The sequence below is a fragment of the Lutra lutra genome, chromosome 11 (genome assembly GCF_902655055.1).
Source record: "Lutra lutra chromosome 11, mLutLut1.2, whole genome shotgun sequence".
Classification (NCBI taxonomy): Eukaryota; Metazoa; Chordata; class Mammalia; order Carnivora; family Mustelidae; genus Lutra; species Lutra lutra.
In genome coordinates this window covers 84651121-84664317 of record NC_062288.1, presented here as the reverse complement: position 1 = coordinate 84664317, position 13197 = coordinate 84651121, and the positions used below count along the sequence as shown (strand labels likewise).

The 13197-nt window shown below is 42.7% G+C and overlaps 1 protein-coding gene across 2 annotated transcripts in view; it reads right to left on the bottom strand.

Annotated features, from left to right (window-relative positions):
- The window catches only part of SND1 (staphylococcal nuclease and tudor domain containing 1), a 422576-nt gene that overhangs the window by 260217 nt on the left and 149162 nt on the right, over positions 1 to 13197 (bottom strand). The gene's annotated exons all lie outside the window — the stretch shown is intronic.

Below are 13197 nucleotides of genomic sequence, written 5' to 3'. Positions count from 1 at the left end.
AGAGATGAAAGGGAAAAGGAAGAATAAACTGAGGGAGGAAGGAAAACTACAAGGAGGTTAGAGAGAGAAGGAAAGAAAGAGGGACTTTGTGTCTGTAAGGGGAGGATCAAGAGACCATCAATACCACTTTTACTCTCTCAATCGTAGAGAAAATAGTTAAGTCTACCTAGGCTTAGTGATCCTGTTAGCACTGTCCCTTTGGAAAGCTATGATTAGCGAACACCAAACCAGAAAAACTGAAGAGCAGCACGATTCATCTTTGTCTTTTATCTTCAAAACCTTTAGACAGGAGGAGTTCAAACCACATGCTGCTGTTCTTCCACAAAGCTGGCAAGACCACTGGCAAGGACAGAAACTGGTGGACAAATGTGGAAGTGTGGAAAAGCGCCGGGCTGATGTCAAGGAATCAATCATTTTGATAGATTTGGCTTCTAAAGCCATCATTTCAAAATTTAGTGAACTGATGAGTAATGGAAGGAAACAAACACCAGCTCTCAAAAAGGTGAAAATCATTTGAAGACAGAGGTCCTAGAAAAGCAGAAAAGAGGCCTTTGCCCCAATGGAAACTAGACTGTAACCCAGCCATAACAATTTAAACATTTCAGAGGAAAAGATACAAAAGACACTCTGACTACAACTCAGTAATAGAATCACAAGTAGGAAAAGAATAAATTCAATCTCCTAGTCTTCTCTTGGGGAGGGAGAAAACTGGTGAATAAGAGATCAGTGGAGCTGCTTCATAGAGGTGGTAAAGAATTGTATGATAGCTTCACCAACAAATAGTCCTTTAGCCTTCAAAAGAATCACCCAGTGGCCATTAAGACTTGGGGTGGTGGTGGTGGTGGGTGTGTGGGGGTGTGATACACACACACACACCTACCCTCCCTCAAATCTTATCATTTTGTCTACCACACACACATTCACTGATATTTAAAATAAACTCTTGGTAGCAAAAGATAAAACTTTCAGAAATGAAAAGGGATCAGGTGGGTCAATCACTGCTAACAGGACAAAACATGTTCACTACTAGAACAGGTCTTCGGGATTGTCGGTCCACTCCCCTTCCATAGATAAGGAAACTAAGGACTAATATTAGAGAAGCATCCAAGGTCATAGAGTTAGGACAAGATGTGCTTCAGGCCTGGGGGTCCAAGAGTCCAGGGTTTTTCTACCTTCAACCTATCCTGTGAGGTGAAGCCAGCTCAGGCCGTGGAAATCTGCCAGCTTCTCTACGGTGGCCATCCCAGAGTCTCTACTGGGAGAAATAACACATTTGTCAGTAAATACAGTTATATCAGAGTCTGATTAGAGATATTAGGAGGACTAATTGAGGCTTTCTGCATATATTTTTAGTAAGAATATCTTTTTAGAGGATGGAAAATAGATTCCTTCACATTTCACAATTTAAGAAAACAAGGAACACTAAAAGAAAAGAATTCATCCCTAGTGTAAGAATATGAACATACATAATCTTCAGCTGCCTATCTTCACGCCTCTGAGGTCACAGAAATGTCCTACCTCTTCACTGTAATGTGGACTGTAACTGTAGACCAGGCTGGAGGTCAGCATTTGAGATACTAGTTTGTATTTCCATCCTAAGGAACTTAAAATAGTTACTCCTAATACAGTGCTCTGCTTCCATTCCCTCTCTATACTAGCATGCCGGAAGAATCACGGCTGTCAAAACACCATACTCCTTTTACAAATAAAGAAACAGAGGCTTCATGAACACTTAGACCATACATTTAAGATTACATCTCTTAGCTGCTGAGATTCAGCCAGAAAACTAAAGAACTTCTCCAGTGACATGTGGTACCATTTCACCAAAACTTGTTCACCTAATTTCTAATCAGTGCTCAAGTTGATTCTGTGATTTTCTTCCCTTCTTTTCTTGTATTCCTTATTTTTCTTCTCCCTCCAACTTTTTTTTTTTTTTTTTTTTTTTAAATAAAGCAGGGCCAGAGGTTCAGAGGTGGTAGAAACCTGGCCTGGCGGGGCGAAGTCAGATGCTCTAACTGGCCTCTCTTTTCTCCGCACTCCACCATGCATCAAAGTTGAGCCTGCCAGGCTAAAGGTACCCCATACGCTGCAGAAATGGCAAAGTGAAGCAAGCCAGTGACTTACTTCCAATTAGTTCAGACTATTAGTGGAGAATAGGGCTATTACAAACCCCAAGTGAGGGGGGATGGGAACAGCAGGGAGTAGTTGGGGGCCATAAAGCTTCTGTTATTTAGAGCTTTAAAATAATGGAGAGTCAAGTAAAAAAATAATAATTTTGCCTACTAAATCTCTGTCAGATCATTTTAAAAGAGAACAAATTAGAGATGCTGTGTATTTTTGACTATGAAGTAAAGACACAGAAATAGCCACAGACCAGACCTCTAGCACTAGGGAAGGACTGCTCTCAGGCAGCCACATGAAGACTTCAAAGAACAAGGTGACAGTGAGGGCTGGACCACACAAGGCATCGAGTGTACTACCACCAATCCAATGGAGAGGTGAGTTCACAGTCATAACCCATATACGGGAAACCAAGAGAAAAACATACTTATTCTATGTATTTTTAATGCTTTCATTTGTCTCTCAGACAATGATAGGCCTAAAGTTTCACTGAAGTCAGGCTCAAAGTCTTTATCAGTGTCAGGAAATCAAAGAAAGCAGGTGACAAGGAAACTAGCTCCAAAGCCTAGAACTACAGGGTGAGCTTTCCATATCACTTCTCTATATCCAGATATCCCCACTCTTTCTTAAGACCTTTCAGGTACCAGTTTACAAATCCCACCTCTTCTGTGAAGATTTAATGGGGATCGTACCTGATTCCTGTCACTAGGGACCAAGAACTGAAGAAAAGACAAGATCTTTGCCCTGTAGGGCTGGGGGAGAGAGGTCGGCACTGGGAATTGCTCCTGAAGAAGGGGGCATAAAAGTACACTAAGAGGACAGAGAGCTCAGACTTCACATGGGGAGCCAGGAATCCAGGACAACAGTAAGATTCTTAAAGAAAAATAAGTGTGAAGGCAAGAAACTGTGAAAAGGCTTGGTCATGTCTATGGAATGGGGAGAAGTTCTTTGTGATGTATTATATGGACAGTAGAGTAGAAGGTAAGACTGGAAATAAAGGCAAGATCCTCAAAGGACGTTATGATATTTTATGCACAACTGCCTTTCCTTTGATTTTATGTTCACTGAAGGAATGAGATGCTTTTCTGCAGACATCTGGGGATCCCCAGAGTTTGTGAAAGGAAAAGGAGTATGTATGCACGTAGAATGCAATCTGACCAATGATGTGAAAGACTGCGAAGACCCGAAGGAGCAGACCAACCACCTAAGGTGATTTAGTTGAGATACAAGGAGCAAACAGACTACCATTCACCGGGAGAACTGCCCAAACAAAGATCTGAAACAGCTAACTGTGGAAAAATCAGGCTAACTTAGCATGAGGAGACTTGTGGACGCTAATGTTCAGGACAATGGGCAGGGGAGACACTGTTGAAGACCAACAACAAAGGTAGTCAAGGCCATCTGTGGGCAGGGAAGAAAAATCACACAGAGGCCATGAGCTGTATTTTGGACGTAACAGATGTCACCTGTTTGCTGGAATCTGTATTTGAGTACCCAGTGGTCAGCAGCTGGAAACAGATCCTCGGGAAGAGAAAGAAGTTACAAGTGGAAACATTCCTAAGAGTCAGCAGTACGTGCTGAAAGCTGAAGCCAGTAAAGTGCACAAGGTCACACAGCAGGTGAGACTTCTCCTGCTTCCAAAAGACAGCGATGTTCTGTACAATCCACATTAATGTTAATCCCGTAGTGCCAAAAGACACATTTCTGTTGTCTCACCAGTTATTCGATTCTGTTCCTATTCAACTTCACACATTTTTTTAAAACATTTTATTTATTTATTTATTTGACAGACAGAGATCACAAGTAGGCAGAGAGGCAGACAGATAGAGAGAGAGGTGGAAGCAGGCTCCCTGCAGAGCAGAGAGCCCGATGTGGGGCTCGATCCCAGGACACTGGGACCATGACCTGAGCCAAAGGCAGAGGCTTTAACCCACTGAGCCACCCAGGTGCCCCCAACTTCACACATTTTTTGATGTAATCTTGTCCTAGTTAGACTGTAAGCAACTTATGACACAGAACACATTTTACTCATCTTTACTTCACCGGAGTCCATAAAGGCACCTAATAAACATACGTGCCTTTTCTATAATATTAATTCTACCAGAACTGTTGTTTTGTAAGGGTCTAGCCTCAATGCCTAGAATAAGGTATGGCACATAGTAGTAGCTCAAAAAATTATCTGCTAAATGAATAAAAATGAACTGATTTCACTAGGCTATCACTTCTGTCCTCCTCAATGTATCAGATGATTAGGCATGACCAAAGCTTCAGAGACTGAGTCCTTGAAAAGAATAAATCCACTTGAGCTTTGTCTTCACAAGAAGACTACCTGCTCATCTGCCCAGCCCGGTCCAGTCCAAACAAACACACTTGTTGAAACCAGAAGAAGAGAAAAGGTAAAACTGCAGGAAAAATACCTGGCTCAAAAAGGCCTGACTGAGGACAAAACCTGAGATTCCTACAGTTACCAAAGGAAGTGTAGGCCTAGCTCTGCAGGCAAACTTTAGACATGGTGCTTCAGAAGAGACTTGCAATTACTCCTAATGTTCTATTCATCAGCCTTGAATGGGATGAGCATGGTTCATCAAAAGCTACAGCCAGGAATGATTCCCTCCCAGAGCATGCCATGTTTCAAAATGCTGCTAATTACCAAAGTTGAAGTGATTGAGGCCCCGACTATGGCAGCCTTCTTAAGTGGACAGCAGCATTCATCCTCCAAAGAAAGGAAGCAGGACAAGTGTGAGGGTGAGCCTACAGACAAAACTAAAAGCATGCTCTCAAGTCTGGTCAATTACTCTACAGCAACTGTCAGCTGGCCTGGAGACAACAATGCATAAAGCCAAGATCAGTAAGGACAAAAGAATAAACACAAATATAAAATGCTTGATACGACAGGCAGGGGAGGGGACCAGAGGTGAAAGAATATCACACATTCAAACCCTTTCCTGTGGATTAGTTTTGCAAAGGAGCTGGTTACCAAAGTACAGACCCAGAAACAAGAACTCCAACCAAGAGCCGAGTGGCCAGATACACGAAGAAGCTCACCTACTTTCCTGCTGTATCACTTTCCTAGGGCTGAAGTAACAAACCCCACAAATTGGTTGGCTTAAAACAGCAAAAATCCATTCTCACAGTTCTGGATATTTCAGGTTTAAAATTAAGTTGTTGACAGGGAAATGCTCCCTCTGAAGGCTGAGGGGAAGAATCTCTCCTTGCCATTTCCTAGCTTCTGGTGGCTCCTGGCCATCCCTGGCATTCCTTCGTCACTTCAATCTCCACCTCCATTGTCACACGGACTTCTGTTTGTCTCTGTGTCCCATCCCCTTCTGATGAGGGCACCAGTCACTGGGTGTGCAGCCCACCTGACCCAGTCTAGTATGGTCTCATTTTAAATTATATCTGGAAAGACCCTATTCCCAAATAAGATCATCTTTGAAGGTTCCAAATGGGCACCAAATTCGGGGGACACTGTTTAGCCCACTACGCTTATCATCATGAAAACACCAGGAAAGACTGCCCCAGTCAGCCATCTCCAAGAGACAGAATTGCAGCCCTATACAAATACCTGAAAATTTGCCAGAGAAAAGATAACTAGCAAGTGAAAACAAGAAGGCAGTTCCAGGTATTAATAAAAAGAACTTGTTTCAGATAAGAGCAAAAAACTTCACTCAGATTTTAAACACACTAAAACAAGGAGCTTAGAACTACATGGCCCCAATTATGAAGATATAGCCCTAAAACACCATTTCTTTCCCCCAACTGTGAAGAGCTGACGGAACTCCCACCTTAGAGCCAACAGACGCTTGCGTATACTACCTTCTTGTACACGCACAGGTTATTCAAACCCTCGGGAAAGAAATACACAAGCAACCAGGAGTACTAGCCTAACTCTCTGAACATTTTAAAAAAAAAAAAAAAAAAAAAAAAAGCAGAGGTCACTCAGAAAGAAACCCTGGAAAGTCAGTGCTTAAAAATGTAACTCGCCAATTCTGAATGACGTGTTATTTTGCAAACATACAACATTTTTGTTTAAGATTTTTTTTCTTATTAGAAAAGTTAAATGTACTATCTCTGTACAGATCCTTTTTAAGAAGAAGAAACTACTGAAGAAAAAAATATTGAGAGAAGATAGCAAGAGTTGAGTTTCCTTTCCAACTGAACACATCTGTACCCCGTCTCACCTGACACTTTTCTACGACATAAGATACTCTGTACACTATCATAGAGCCCAACTGCAAAAGAATGCACTCTCTGTGAACCAGAAGGTATAGGAAGTTCAAAGATTTGCAATTCAGCACATTTTGTAAGGTTTTTGGCACATAAGGGTTATTTTTAAAGAGGGAAAAAAAGCCTGTCCTCTCCCTACCCCCAAACACAGCTGAGCTGATTCAGCACAAATCTCCCCCTAAAATAAAATCCTAGTTTGCAGAGAATAAGCATGGAAAGTTCCAGCCCCAAGGACGACATTTCAGAAACCTAGCTGGAAAGATCAGGAGTGGGTGGCTTAAGAGAGACTGGCCACAAATCATGTTCTAAACGTAAGAACTAGCACCAGAAAACTGTGAGCAACCTGGGAGTCCAGGGAAGAAAGTCTTGAATAATAAGCAATGTAATATACGAGTACTACCCAGAGATATGAAAATCTCGAGGATTCTGGTAGCTAGCGAATCATTTCCCACAGGTGAGCATACAGAAATTTCCAGGAATGCAGCTGGCGGTTTTAGTTTCTTCATTTAACTTAGAGATGCTTTCTGAAAAGGATATTACAATAAACATTATTCAAACACTACATTTCACCCAGAAGCACATGCTCAGTTCCACACCCTGATGGCCCCCAAGGCACAGAGGTACTTTTCATAACCTACAGATCAAACATTCAAGTGCTCATTACCAAAAAGAGCATTTAGGTGGCAGCAGGTAGAAAGCTACCTTGCCCAGAACAGCCAAATTTCTAGAAACAGACAACTCTACAGTTTTGTTAATTACCTTCACCAGACAAGGGAACTAACGTGTCAAGGATCGTTCCCCAAACCCACAGGATTAAAGGGCATCTAGATGACTCCTGGTCTCCAGTGCACACTGACACATGTCTAAGTGGGATAAGTCTTACTAGGAAAAAGCATGGTCAGAAATTATGAGTCATTCAAAACATCTCCCGATTTGGTGAATATCTACAGTCATTTATTCAAAAAATTTATAGCCACGCTGATGGTAACAGCTGGCACAGAGAAGGCAAGGACAAGCAACCTTGTATAAACCTGTCAATTTAAATCACAATGCATTCACCACCTTAGGGCCTGTTTTGGTCATTAATGTAAAGGACTTTTCCAATAGCATGAGTGAATCAAATTAGTATGAAATGGGAAATGTGGAGATGACAAAGGGCATGTTTATAAAAACCAAACTAAAATACATCAGAGGTAATTAAGAACAAAAATCCCCAGACTGCCAGCTTTGCACTTAACACAGCTGATTAAGCAACACACTGTAAAAGACAGAACTTACGAGTGTTTTTAGGGAAAAGGACAGCCCGGTTAAATAGCCAGGAGGAGTGAAGGAGATCCTCCTCAAGAAAGCTCCAGGCCCTTGAAGAGCTTTCACAGGCTGAGTGAAAAACCGCTTCTGCTAAGGAATGTCATTCCAAGTACCTTCAAAGATCTGTCCTTGTACAGGAAAAGAGCACTGAGAGTGCGCCTCATCCCCTCCCTGGCTCTGGGCCAAGACGACAAAGCAACCTGACCTTTCCTCTCTCCCAGATGCTCCCAAGTCACACCTATGCCAAGAGACCAAAGAGAAAAGGAAATCAATCTTCAGCACTGGGTTAGCAATGTTACCCATGACCTCACGCTGTCTGTGTAACTAGCAGAAGAACATGTAATCTGACACAGGTTTCTCTGACGAACAATTCGATAAAACATCACTTCACAGGGACATCTCAAAGACTAATGAGATCATGTCTAGAGGGCTGAAGGCACTCCATGGGCTGATCTATGGTGCTCTTACCACCTGCTGATATCTGTAGACCAGGAAAATACAATGAAAGAGAATCAACTTCTTGTAGCACGTAAGGTACGTGTCATATACAAGAATGGACATTACCCCAAAAAGGACCGTGACCCCTGGCTATCTGTATTATTCAATACACACAACATGGAAGTGGGACCTTCTAGATGGCCTTTAATTTAGCATAGCAACTAAATGCATAGACACCTGGATAAAACACTTAATTTCTATGAGGCTCAGTGTCTTTACCTGTAAAAATAGGAATGCATACAAACATCTTGGGATGGAGGTGAAAATTAAGTAAAATTAAGTAAAAATGAAAATATTCAGTGCTTACCATGAGGAGACTACTCCATAAATGACAGCCCTGACCCTGTTACATGCTCAATGAGCATTATGTGAAATGTCTTAAGAAGCCTGTCTAGTTCACAGTACAAACTGCAGGTTCCAGGAGTCTTGGTGAGAGGGCATCTGAGACAAGGCATGAAAATCATACAGAGGTGTTCACCACATCGCAAACGAGCCACATCTTCTATAGCTGGCATCCCAAAGAAGCAAGGCTTTTAACAGTAGTTGGGTTGCCAACCAATTCTTAAAGCACATTAACCCAGAATGGAGGGAAGATCATTTAAATATATTATCAACCATTTCCAGATTGACTTGAGAGTCCAAACATGAGGAGACAATCTCGTGCTACTCCTTCCATGTCTGGCTAACCCTAGGCAAATCAGGTAGGGTCTATTTCTAGCTCCCTGAATATATTCTTATCTGGGTCCACACAGCCTTCATCCTAATGCTCCCATTTTCTCCTAATTTAGAAGAAATTTATTGAGCACCTACTGTGCATCATAAACTGTACATACTGAGCCCTGGGGTGGTGAGCAAACAAATGTGGGCCCCAGTTGGCCTAATATAATGAATCTGATGAGAGAGATTAACACAAAATACAGTAAGATGTGAAAAATTATGTACAAATTTCAAAAAGGCGGTTGTTCGGGGCCAACTTCCCCAGGAAGTCACGTTTGAATTGAATCTGAAGGATAACTATGAGATAAATAAGGGGAAAGGAGGACAAAGAGAGCATCCCAAACAGGACAAACTGCGAGTGCAAATGCCCAGAGGTGAGAGCGGGAGGCATTTCACACACCTAAGGAAGGCAGGCCAGAAAGGTGGGCGGGAGGAGGTGGATGAGAGAAGGGTAGGGGCTTCCCTAGGAAGTAAGCTGGAACCAGATTATGGTGGACCTTGTAGGCAACAGGAAGCAACCGGAAGCCAAAAGTCTGTCATGTGAAAAGTTCCCTTCAGCTGCAGGTACAGAACAGACTGGAGTGGGAAAGAATGGCTGCAGGTTCCAGGAGTCTCGGTGAGAGGGCATCTGAGACAAGGCGGCAGCACCACAATGGAAGGAAAAGGAAGCACACACATCTACACAGCAGGGGTTGGTGGGGGACTGGGGTTGGGGGGTAAAGGAAGAGGGGGTATCAAAGATGTCTCTGACAGCAACAGCAAGGCATGATAAAGGTGTTATTTCCAGAACACTAGATGGGTCCGGAGTTTCTGACAGAATACTATGAGTTCAGACTTGTGAATCTTGGTGCAAAGGAAGATAATTTCCATCTACCCCAAAGAGCTCATTGCCCCCAAAGTACAAACTTCAGTAAAGAAAGGTTTCCAGGGGCGCCTGGGTGGCTCAGTGGGTTAGGCCGCTGCCTTCGGCTCAGGTTGTGGTCTCAGGGTCCTGGGATCGAGCCCCGCATTGGGCTCTCTGCTCAGCAGGGAGCCTGCTTCCTCCTCTCTCTCGGCCTGCCTCTCTGCCTGCTTGTGCTCTCTCTCTGTCAAATAAATAAATAAAAATCTTTAAAAAAAAAAAAATTAAAAAAAAAAATTTTAAAAAAAAAAAAGGTTTCCAAAAGAGAGGAATCATCTAATGCAATATGAATTTGAAATAACTGCCATATTATTTATAGCCCAATAACTACCCAAATGTCTGCATTTATCAAGAAAAACACTCCATTTTAAGTGCCTAAAAAAGAGTCAGCCTAGTTCATAGAACAAATTTTGATGGCATGAAAGCCAAAGTCGGCAGTTAGTTTACAAATGAGCTTCATCTCTCAAATCCGCTTATTCAACAAATACTGGCAAAAACATTTAGGGAGCACACACGTATTTTTGAGCCGAGGAGTCTGGAGACAGTAGAAGACTGGACTGAGCAGATTGTGCCAGGGCTGAGGCTTCTATGCACTCTTGCTTTTTGAAATATCATACATTCTACACGCTCATTTTTGACCCCTCAATTGTCCAAGCAAGTTACAAGTCTGAACACAACAGTTCCCATGGTGATGGAAATTGTACAATTAAGAGACAGGAGTTGTAGTGATTCATATGTCAATTGTAAATGCTGTATTACATGGATTTAAAATACTTCAAGATTCTACTTTAGAGACTCTATGAGACAGCTGGAGAAAATTCCCAGTGAAGATCCCAGTTATTATTACCTTCTTCCACTGAGAACAAAATGATTTAGGCACACAAACTCTGCCTGTTGATGGGCTGACCTTCTCTAAGCATTAAAAACAATATACATACACAGAAAGATACTGCTCCTGCTACTAGAAGAGAGAGGACTGTCGCCCTGGTTATTTTAGGATATCCATCTCACCGTCTTTTACACACCTAGGATGTCATGCCACAAAACTAAAAGACATATGAAAGTTACCATGGGTTCAATTTCTCCACTATGTTATCGGGGCCATGAAGAACCCCAGAAGAAATCAGCAAGACCGTTCTTTACCAGGCATATTCCTTAGTCAAGATTTTAGTGAGAGCACAGATGGCAGATGGTAAACAGAGGATGGGGAGGGAATTCTACCAGGCAGTATGGCAGTTCAGACAGCTTCTGAAACACTTCCAAGATACACACGTATTCTTCCACGTCTCCCTCAAACTAGAGAACACACAAACATACATTTTACCCAACACACAGACACTTTACACATACACAAACTGCGTGAGAAGACCCTCATTTTGTGGAAGCTGGAAACTTGATGCCACATCTAACCAGATACCGCTCAAATCTGCGCAATGGGAGGATGTCCGTCAAAGTAGCTGCACATTGATTCACATCCCCGACCTCAGAGCCAGTTTAAAAAAAAAAAAGAAAAGGAACTGCTAGATTCTATTAAAAAGCAGCACTATTAAACAAAACAACACAACTTACCCGAGTGGCATCTGGAAAAACATGAAAGGTTAGTATCATCCTAGATTTTTATAAAAACCCCATGAGACAGGGAAGGCAAATGATATCCCCAGTTCACAAGTGATGAAACCAAGGCTCAGAGAGGTGCGTGGTTATTTTAATCAAGGCACTTAGCCAGAATTAAATCCTGGGAGTGAATCGAAGTGAATTTCCATAACTGAAATAGAGACCATTGAATCTAACAAAGCGACCTTACCAGTTTACCTTCAATCTTATTTCTCTACATTCTAGAAACTCCTTGAAACTGTCATATTATAGACTCTCTGGGATGGTCAAATAATAGTCTGGGCAGAGAAGATGATTTTACCTCCATTACCTCGCTTAAGCTGTGACAGGCTGCCCTAATCAGCTTTCGTGCACAGAGGCACAGAGGCACACACACTCCCTCTCCGTGCCTCTTAATCACCACGTGCCACGCTGAGCAGCTGCAGAGGTCTGAAGGGAATTGGCAGAAATGTGCAATGATGTGCTAGACCCCCCGCCCCCGAGGCAGCAACTGCCCTGTCTGCTCCCAGACTCGAGAGAAAACATGGGTGTTCAATGTCGCAACTGACGGGCCCAGAAGACAGGCAAGTGGTTTCAGGTGGTGAGTCAGGAAAAGCAGTTTGCATCAGGAATGTTCCAGCCCAGCAGAGCTGAGCAGCATCCTACTCCCTGTGCAGGGATACAGTATTCATCATTTATACAATGTCACCGTGGGGGACAAACTGGGGCTCAGCACAAATTGAATCCAATCAACTCTTACGCAGAAGAATCAGTAAACAAGGTTTCTCCCACCAAGAAGGAACCTAATTGCTTAAGAACTGCCACCTTATCTGGCACTTGAGGTCAGTCCTTCTATCCTGAGATACAAGCCTCGGCAAAGGGCTGGCGCGTGGTCTGAGAGCAGAACCCAGGGCTAACCTTCCGGGACCACTCAGCAGCGGCTACAACAAGCTGGGGTCCAGGTTCGCAGGCAGGGACAGAACCAGATGAGGGCAACATGCAAAGAAGCCGGGGGGATGTCCTAACACACTGTGTGCAAAGAGCTGCACAGGACTGAGGGAAGGGCCGCACCCCCCAACACTCCCCTCAGGTTAATTCTGGATGGATTTCCAGAGAAATCCAACTTTTGAGGGAATTCCTTATTTGCTTCTATGCTATTGTTTATGAGCCAGCAAATGAGTGACAGGATATAAAACTTGGTGAAATAGAGACGTCGACATTAGATCAGATAACAGAAGATCTAGAAACTGAAAGAGGCTTAAAGCCATCATTCGCACTCCACTTCATGAATGAATACAGTATTCTGTCAAGTTTTATACAATGACAAATGAGCCTCTTCTCCGAAGGAACCTGAGGAGATTAAACAGTCATTTTAGGGAATCCAGTTTAGTTTCCCTGCTTCAAAATTAGCAATTTCATCCCATGCCAACTTTAAGAATCTCTTTGCTGTAATTTATATTTCTAGAGACTATGGTATATAATGAAACTGGTTGTTTGTGACAGACTACTTCAGCATTAGTTCAAAAGCCAGAGCCTTATGAAACCTGTCACATCATTAAAAATCTGCATTTAGGTAAAGAATATTAATGTGGCACTGATGTGTGTTAAGGCCAGACATACAGCAGAATGGCCTTATCTTTCTCAAGATATGAGAAAAACTGGCCCAAAACATGATATTTTTCCAGAAGAATCCTCACTGAAGCAAAGTACAGAAAAGGCAAATCACAGTCCCTCTCTGAAAAGACTTGCATCAACCGCCATCAAAGAAACCACGCCACTCATTTCCTTTGTTCATCAAGGACACAGGCTCCTGCCCGGGATATTTAGGGTGG